The following is a 9849-nucleotide window of genomic DNA, read 5'->3' as shown; positions in this document are numbered from 1 at the left end:
TGAGAGTAATTGCTTTCACGCCTTAAACCTTGTCTATTTTGGAAACGCACGCAAGTTTAACTGTGCCTTCTAAATCGTAACGGAGGGAGTACTAGCACATGATACTATGAATTACGGATGTCCCATTACAACCAGCCTTAATTCTATGCCACCTCATCGAAATTTTCTAGTTGACATGCATGATACTATCTATAATACTCCCATCACGGACAACCTTAGACTACTAATGTCATAATAATGACCCGGTTCTTTTGGTGGCTTAATAAAATAAACCATCTCCTCCTCAGCTTCAGCTTTTCGCAAGAAGACACAATCATCATTCGTTAGGGCTTCTAAGCTAGTTATGAGGCACTTATTTATAAGCTAGGGTGGGGTTCACATCCTATTAAAGGCTATGGTTTTAACATTTTCACTTCTATAAGGCCTTCAAAACTAATTATGATCCTTAGTTTCTAAAGGAATATAAATATATTCAACAAAACAAACATCACTAGTAGAAAATGACCCATTTGTCCTGGTTCGAGAGGCCCATTAGCCAACGGTCAGGACTAAAGCCCATAACCTTTAGTCCCGGTTCCCTTACAAACCGAGACCAAAGGGTCTTCACGTGGCCTCTGCGGGTAGCCCGGGCAGGAGGTTTTTTAGTCCCAGTTGGTCACACCAACCGGGACAACATGACATCCACGCGTCAGCATCTGGCCGGTGCTGGATTTTTTTCAATGGGGGTGGGTGGGTTTGGGGGGGGGGGGGTGGTGGAGCGTTAATTTAGTGGTTTCATATTGTGTTTGCTAGCTAATAGAGAGAAGTGTCCTCTCGTTCTCCATGCTTGGTCGAACAACAAGTTTTCGTATATCTATCCGAAGCTATTTCATATATACAATATAACATCTTTTACAATTAATCCAAAATATCATCTGATTAAGGTCCAATGACAAATCTATATGGCATTCTCCGTCTTTAGGTAGGACGTGGTCAACAAAGAATCCCGCCAATTCCTCTTGAATTGCTCGTATGTGATCATATGGTAGGAGTTCATACCGCATCTCGTAGATCTAATTTAAAGAAGGGGGTCAATACATGCATATATATGAATAAAACTCAACACAATTGTGAATATTATTTACGTACTTGAAATTGTTTCTTACAGAAGACACACTCAGAGGTCGAGTGGCGAATGAACTCGCATACGTAGTATGCACATAAAACAATGTCTTCTTTCTGGTACATACACTTTACGAGAATAGAGTTCAATCAAACTGATAAGCAAGCATGGTAATGATATATTGATGAAAATTTGAATCAATTAAAGATGCGCGGAACTAGCTAGTACTACTTACTTTGGGGTGCGTAAATCGCAACTCTTTATTTAGATCGGGAACCATATTGGCGAAGTTTGTCGAAACCCTGCCAGACAAAGAAAATGATTACTTGATATCAGGAAATTAACGAAACTTGCATGCCAATATGGTCTCGGTATATCGATTGAACTTACTTCTTGAGCATTGCACTAATGTCTTCATAATCCTCTTCGACTCTATGTCTCCAGTCTAAGACATTTACTAGTGTCGTGCCAATGTCAATGGATAGTAGAATAAAGTGGTCTATGTGCACGCATATATAACTCATCAATTAAATTACTTAATTAACCTCGAGTAAGCGAAACCGAGTTTACAGAGAAGACAACAACACTCACTTGAAGTTGTAAGGAAATATTATTTCCCCTTTTTTGTTGTATAAGGAACGAGTTTAGCAATTTCTCCTCGGTCTCTTTGATTTAGTTTCGTACCGTCAATTCATTTACGACATCTGGGCTAATGAACCCAACGTCATCGATTCCTGCATTATTTAATTCGACGATCTTCAATCTGCATAATATATATAGTGAGGATAATTATATATACATGCAATGAACGAGCTGAGCTAAAGACTTAACTATAGAAGTAATACTTACAAACAGTAGGAAGCCATGAGTTGTTTGTCGAGGGCCAGTTGATTGTATAATTGAAATAACTCCTCAAATTGAATAGTAATCATGGGAAGTCCAATGAATTCGTGCTTTGGTTTCACTGCCACATACATAGCATTTTTCCCAGACTCCCTGCAGGTTTTCATGTACCACTCATGCAATCTGTGCATCATTGTTGTTAGAGCAGGATGACCAGGTTTGACGAGAGGCTTCCTATGCATGTATTTATATTGTTCTTTTGTTACATCATCCCCCAAGTAATCATCAGGATCCCGTCTTATCAATCATGTTGTTAGACAACAATGAACCTGCAAATTATAAAGAAGCAATGGTGGGCCCAGATTCCAACAAATGGCTAGAATCCATGAAATCCGAGATAGGATCCATGTATGAGAACAAAGTGTGGACTTTGGAGATACTGCCTGAGGGCCGCAAGGCTATTCAGAACAAATGGATCTTTAAGAAGAAGACGGACGCTGACGGTAATGTGACCGTTTATAAAGCTCGACTTGTGGCAAAGGGTTTTTCACAAGTTCCAGGAATTGACTACGATGAGACTTTCTCTCCCGTAGCGATGCTTAAGTCCGTCAGAATCATGTTAGCAATAGCTGCATTTTTCGATTATGAAATCTGGCAGATGGATGTCAAAACGGCGTTCCTTAACGGTTTCCTTAAGGAAGAGTTGTATATGATGCAACCTGAAGGTTTTGTCGATCCTAAAAATGCTGACAAGGTATGCAAGCTCCAGCGATCCATTTATGGACTGGTGCAAGCATCTCGGAGTTGGAACAAGCGCTTTGATGAGGTGATCAAAGCATTTGGGTTTATACAAGTGGTTGGAGAATCTTGTATTTACAAGAAAGTGAGTGGGAGCTCTGTGGCGTTTCTAATATTATATGTGGATGACATATTACTGATTGGAAACAACGTAGAGCTTTTGGAGAGCATAAAAGGTTACTTGAATGAAAGTTTCTCTATGAAGGACCTAGGAGAAGCTGCTTACATTCTAGGCATTAAGATCTATAGGGATAGATCAAAACGCCTGATAGGACTTTCACAAAGCACATACCTTGATAAAGTTTTGAAGAGGTTCAAAATGGAACAGTCCAAGAAAGGGTTCTTGCCAGTGTTACAAGGTACGAGATTGAGTAAGACTCAGTGCCCAGCAACTGATGAAGATAGAGAGCATATGCGCTCCGTCCCCTATGCTTCAGCCATAGGCTCTATCATGTATGCAATGCTGTGCACTTGACCGGATGTTAGCCTGGCCATAAGTATGGCAGGTAGGTTCCAGAGTAATCCAGGAGTGGATCACTGGACGGCGGTCAAGAATATCCTGAAGTACCTGAAAAGGACTAAGGAGATGTTTCTCGTGTATGGAGGTGACGAAGAGCTCGCCGTAAAAGGTTACGTCGATGCAAGCTTTGACATAGATCCGGACGACTCTAAGTCGCAAACCGGATACGTATTTATTCTTAATGGGGGTGCAGTAAGCTGGTGCAGTTCCAAGCAAAGCGTCGTAGCAGATTCTACATGTGAAGCGGAGTACATGGCTGCCTCGGAGGCGGCTAAGGAGGGTGTCTGGATGAAGCAGTTCATGACGGATCTTGGAGTGGTGCCAAGTGCACTGGATCCAATAACCTTGTTCTATGACAACACTGGTGCCATTGCCTTAGCAAAGGAACCAAGGTTTCACAAGAAGACCAGACACATCAAACGACGCTTCAACCTCATCCGCGACTACGTCGAGGAGGAGGACGTAAATATATGCAAAGTGCACACGGATCTGAATGTAGCAGACCCGCTGACTAAACCTCTTCCACGGCCAAAACATGATCGACACCAGAACTGTATGGGTGTTAGATTTATTACAATGTAATTCACATGGTGATGTGAGGGCTAGATTATTGACTCTAGTGCAAGTGGGAGACTGTTGGAATTATGCCCTAGAGGCAATAATAAACGTATAGTTATTATTATAATTCCTGTATCAAGATAATAGTTTATTATCCATGCTATAATTGTATTGAATGAAGACTCATTTACATGTGTGGATACATAGACAAAACACCGTCCCTAGCATGCCTCTAGTTGGCTAGCCAGTTGATCGATGATAGTCAGTGTCTTCTGATTATGAACAAGGTGTTGTTGCTTGATAACTGGATCACGTCATTGGGAGAATCACGTGATGGACTAGACCCAAACTGATAGACGTAGCATGTTGATCGTGTCATTTTGTTGCTACTGTTTTCTGCGTGTCAAGTATTTATTCCTATGACCATGAGATCATATAACTCACTGACACCGGAGGAATGCTTTGTGTGTATCAAACGTCGCAACGTAACTGGGTGACTATAAAGATGCTCTACAGGTATCTCCGAAGGTCTTAGTTGAGTTAGTATGGATCAAGACTGGGATTTGTCACTCCGTGTGACGGAGAGGTATCTCGGGGCCCACTCGGTAATACAACATCACAACACAAGCCTTGCAAGCAATGTAACTTAGTGTAAGTTGCGGGATCTTGTATTACGGAACGAGTAAAGAGACTTGCCGGTAAACGAGATTGAAATAGGTATGCGGATACTGACGATCGAATCTCGGGCAAGTAACATACCGAAGGACAAAGGGAATGACATACGGGATTATACGAATCCTTGGCACTGAGGTTCAAACGATAAAGATCTTCGTAGAATATGTAGGATCCAATATGGGCATCCAGGTCCCGCTGTTGGATATTGACCGAGGAGTCTCTCGGGTCATGTCTACATAGTTCTCGAACCCGCAGGGTCTGCACACTTAAGGTTCGACGTTGTTTTATGCGTATTTGAGTTATATGGTTGGTTACCGAATGTTGTTCGGAGTCCCGGATGAGATCACGGACGTCACGAGGGTTTCCGGAATGGTCCGGAAACGAAGATTGATATATAGGATGACCTCATTTGATTACCGGAAAGTTTTTCGGAGTTACCGGGAATGTACCGGGAATGACGAATGGGTTCCGGGAGTTCACCGGAGGGGGGCAACCCACTCCGGGGAAGCCCATAGGTATTTGGGGGTCACACCAGCCCTTAGTGGGCTGGTGGGACAGCCCACCAATCCCCTATGCGCCAAGAAAGAAAAAATCAAAGGAAAGAAAAAAAAAAAGGAAGAAGTGGGAAGGGGGAAGGACTCCCTCCCACCAAACCAAGTAGGACTCGGTTTGGGGGGGGAGAGTCCTCCCCCCTGGCTCGGCCGACCCCTTGGGGGTCCCTTGGACCCCAAGGCAAGGTCCCCCTCCCTCCTCCTATATATATGGGGCTTTTAGGGCAGATTTGAGACGACTTTCTCACGGCTGCCCGACCACATACCTCCATAGTTTTTCCTCTAGATCGTGTTTCTGCGGAGCTCGGGCGGAGCCCTGCTGAGACAAGATCATCACCAACCTCCGGAGCGCCGTCACGCTGCCGGAGAACTCTTCTACCTCTCCGTCTCTCTTGCTGGATCAAGAAGGCCGAGATCATCGTCGAGCTGTACGTGTGCTGAACGCGGAGGTGCCGTCCGTTCGGTACTAGATCGTGGGACTGATCGCGGGATTGTTCGCGGGGCGGATCGAGGGACGTGAGGACGTTCCACTACATCAACCGCGTTCTCTAAACGCTTCTGCTGTACGATCTACAAGGGTACGTAGATCACTCATCCCCTCTCGTAGATGGACATCACCATGATAGGTCTTCGTGCGCGTAGGAAATTTTTTGTTTCCCATGCGACGTTCCCCAACAGCTTCTCCTTTGGAGGTGGAGTTTTCTTTGCAAAATGGGCCCTCAATTCGGCACGACATATCTCCTCGTTTTCCTCCTTGGTCATCTCATGTGGTAACTTTTCCAGAGGCTTGAGAGATGGACCAAATTTCCCACCTCTGCTTGTACTGCTAGCTGCCGGAGAGAAGGAGGCGTATCTCTTCCGCTTGAGAGAAGGAGGCGGACTGCTCTGACGCGCCGGACGAGCCGGAGCGGCGGAGTTTGTCTTTCGGCTTTGCCGACGAGGCGAAGGAGGAGGCGGACTGCTCTGACGCGCCGGAGTAGGCGAAGGAGGAGGCGAAGTGCCTTCATGCGTCGGAGGAGCTGGAGAAGGAGGTGGAGTGCACTGATCACTCGCCGGAGGAGGAGGAGAAGGAGGAGGAGGGAGAGTGACCTGACTCGTCGTCGTTGTCGGAGGAAGCAGAGGTGTCCAGTTTGGAAGCTTGATGAACTCCTTCTGCCATAGATATGTACTCCCCACTGCACGAACCAGCTGAATCTCCCCTTCATGTGTAGGGTGCTCAAGCTCGAGCTGCTCAAATTCCTCCATTAATTGATCCACCATCACAACAGCATAGCCATGTTGTAACGACTAAGATGCGGTCCTTTCCGATTTGGGGAATGAGGCCTGAATTGGAAAGAAGCGCATCTAAGCGTTTCGAAAACATGGTAACATAGCACATACATAATAACAGAGGAATGACAATAAGGGATTCAACTGTCATCTCGTAAATATATCAGAGTTACATCACGCATCCAAACAAGGTAGTTCCGCTACGGACTACAAAACATGAGAAATGACTATGCTACCCTGCATGCTTGCCCACGATCACGACCACGCCTCAGTCTTCTAGATAGTTCACGTACAGGCGGTCTCTCTCCTCATCGTACTGCCATGCCAGCTGCGTGCCGTCGAGGTCACTTGTCCCGGGGGTACCTGAACCTGTTGGTGTTGTGAAGGAATCTATGAGCCACGGGGACTCAAGAATCTATGACCTCGGTGCCAGAACTAGTCAAGTTATTAGGTAAGGAAGGTGGCGTGTTTAGGTTTTAACATCCTAAGCTTTATATGGTGGCTAACTTACGTATAACATGTATTGAAGGTGGTCTATTCTAGCGGTTGATGATTAACTGATCACTAAGTGATCCTGAACACCTACTTACGTCAATCATAACCCCACCATGTTCCCGATCGAAGAGAGGTCATCGAAGGGGATAGTCATGGTTACACACACAATTGGCAATTTTATTAGCTTATGTTTAAGTTGTCTATTATCGGATGTTAACAAATATTCCAAGTTGCCACATAACCGCGGGCACGGCTTTCCGAAAGATTAAACCCTGCAGGGGTGCTCCAACTAGTCAATCACAAACGTACACGGGCCGCAAAGTAATCCTCTATCACGAATCTCGTGATCTCGTCGGATTCCTTAGAGGAAAACCTCAACTCTGGGGAGAACCAAAGCTTCGCCGGGATTCCTATACGGAAGATATATCGCTGAGGTAAGACAAGACTAGCAGGACCTCCCGTCGTGTCGACGACCCTGATAAGAGTCGCGTATCTTAGTCTCAGGACACGACGGATGAGCTACACGCACGATGGCCTGATATAAATCACCCAAGTTGCCCTAAGTTGGCCCCGAACAGTGCTCAGTTTGGACCAACACTCATGAGGAGCACTGGCCCGGGTTGTTGTTTAATTCCTCGGGGTAGCTATTCCCTATGCAGATTCATTAAGTGATTAGCAAATTAACACCAATGTTGGGTCCTGTCGGACAAGTCTTAGCACTACGCGATTTATCGAGGGGGTCCCCATAACAACCCCGAACGTGTTAGGATCGATCAGTTATGGAATCAAACACCGGCAGACGGTAACTATGGCGGCAATAACGGAACAAAACACCCGGCAAAAGGCTAGGCCTTCCGTTATTTACCAAGTATATAGGTGCATTAATTAAATAACAGATTTAACATAATGATATCAACTCATGTTATCACATGAGACAAAGCACCTGCAACTAGCAACGCTAACATTAGAAGCTTAGCAAAGCCTACTTAGCTATTCAAGATTTGCTAGGATGGGATAAATGTTTGGGTTTAATGGCAATTCAGGAGGAAATTATTTCAGTGGTAGGCAGCGAGCATATGACGGAAGAAACGTAATCTAGCATAACAAGTCTAGAGATGGAATCAAGGTCATATCATCTTGCCTGTGATGTCCTCAGCTTGGAACTTCTCTTGTTCGTCCCGCACGTACTCTCCCGAATCCACGTACTCGTTCTCCGATCCCGGTGCTACCCAACATAAAAATAACATCCTATGAAAAACATCACCTTAAGATGCAACAAGCACATGATGCATGAGATTAATATGAACATGCATCTCTATTTCTATCACTAGCACAAGCATGAGAAGTAAATACATGTTCCTGGACAGAACTGCACCCTAATCTATCTTGACATTCATGAGAATGACATGATCAGATGTGTCACATGAAAACGATGCAAAAGCATATAAAGAACATTACAAACGGAGCTACGGATCAACGGGAAACAACAAAACAAGAAATGAAGTGCTACGTGTCAAATACATCACCACACACTCCAATGGCATAACTCTGGTGTTTCCAGGTTTCCAAGACATAAAACAAACCAACATGGATGGGGTGGTGCAAAGAATAACACCACACCATCATCTATGCACTCACAAACATCAAAACACCAAAACTACACAATCGGCCATAAACAGCATCATAGCACTTTGAGAGCTACATCGAAAGCATCTACAGCCACCCAAACATGCCAAATAAGATATGCGGCATAAGCTATCCTAGAGTACTACAAGCACAAGCAAAAAGATAATGCAAAGGAGTATCACACAGAAAGTTACACAGCTGCTAGCTTAGCCAAAAATATCAGTTTTCAGGGACTTAGTGAAAATTCCAGATTCTCACTAGCTGTTTATGCTCTGAAGCATTTTGACAGCACCCAAAACAATATCTACAGGACTACAAATGGAATGAAAATTTACAGAGAGCTAGACAAACACAAAAGCTACAACTTCCCAGTTGAAAGCCAAGGCTGAATCACAACACATCGACCTGCACAAGCTCAATAATAGGAGAAGAAAATATAAACAGATTCTCAGACTTAGGGAAAATCACAGATTTTCACTAATCTGGAATTTCAGCCACATGCCTACTTTGAATGGGCACAACTTGCACATATGACTTCCTAAGCATGAAAAAAAACCAATATGTGGTAGAGGGGGTCATCCTCTACTGCCACAACCAAGAACCAAACTCTTGTGCTCACTACATCTCATGGAACCAAGCTCTAAACATAGAACAAATCTGAAATAAGTCATCTCCAGAAAGTGTTCCAATGGCAAAACTGACTTCACCAATGGATTCCTGGGATGATTCTACCCCAAAAACATATATAATACCTATGCACCTGTATAGAACAAATGGGCACAAACTAGAAAAGAAAACCTACATAGAATCACATATAGTGAATAGTGCATCATTACATGTGCTATTCACTAGAACAACACCTACACTAGCATATGCATATGTCTACAACATCAATGGTGCACATGAGGGGGAGACCTCATGCCCATGTGCCTTGGCACACCACCACACACTCACATGCATCAAGCACAACATACTAAAACACCCTCACATACAACTCATGTGCTTATCATGGCACATCATGCCATGGCATGTGTGAGACACACACACATAGCACATACACACTCACATCACACCATGGTGCATGAGTTCATCACCATGCCCATGGGCACACACACTCACATGAATCTACACATGCATACATGCAAATCCACCTACACATGCAATCTACTAAGAACATATCTACACACACACTCACACAAGGTATGTGGGGAGGGGGGAAACCCATCCACACACACACATACTGGTGTAACAAAGGGCACAACCACAACATCTATATGCCTCAAGCCTACACCTCACAACACTACATATCCCTGCACATATAATACCTACACAGTCTAGCAATATAAAAGACACCACATAACCTACACAAGCATAAACTACTTGCTAGAAAAAATAACATCACACACCTGCTG

The sequence above is a fragment of the Hordeum vulgare genome, chromosome 6H, assembly GCF_904849725.1.
Source record: "Hordeum vulgare subsp. vulgare chromosome 6H, MorexV3_pseudomolecules_assembly, whole genome shotgun sequence".
NCBI classification, from domain to species: domain Eukaryota; kingdom Viridiplantae; phylum Streptophyta; class Magnoliopsida; order Poales; family Poaceae; genus Hordeum; species Hordeum vulgare.
The sequence above is the reverse complement of the archived record's forward strand: the minus strand, read 5'-3'. Positions refer to the sequence as shown.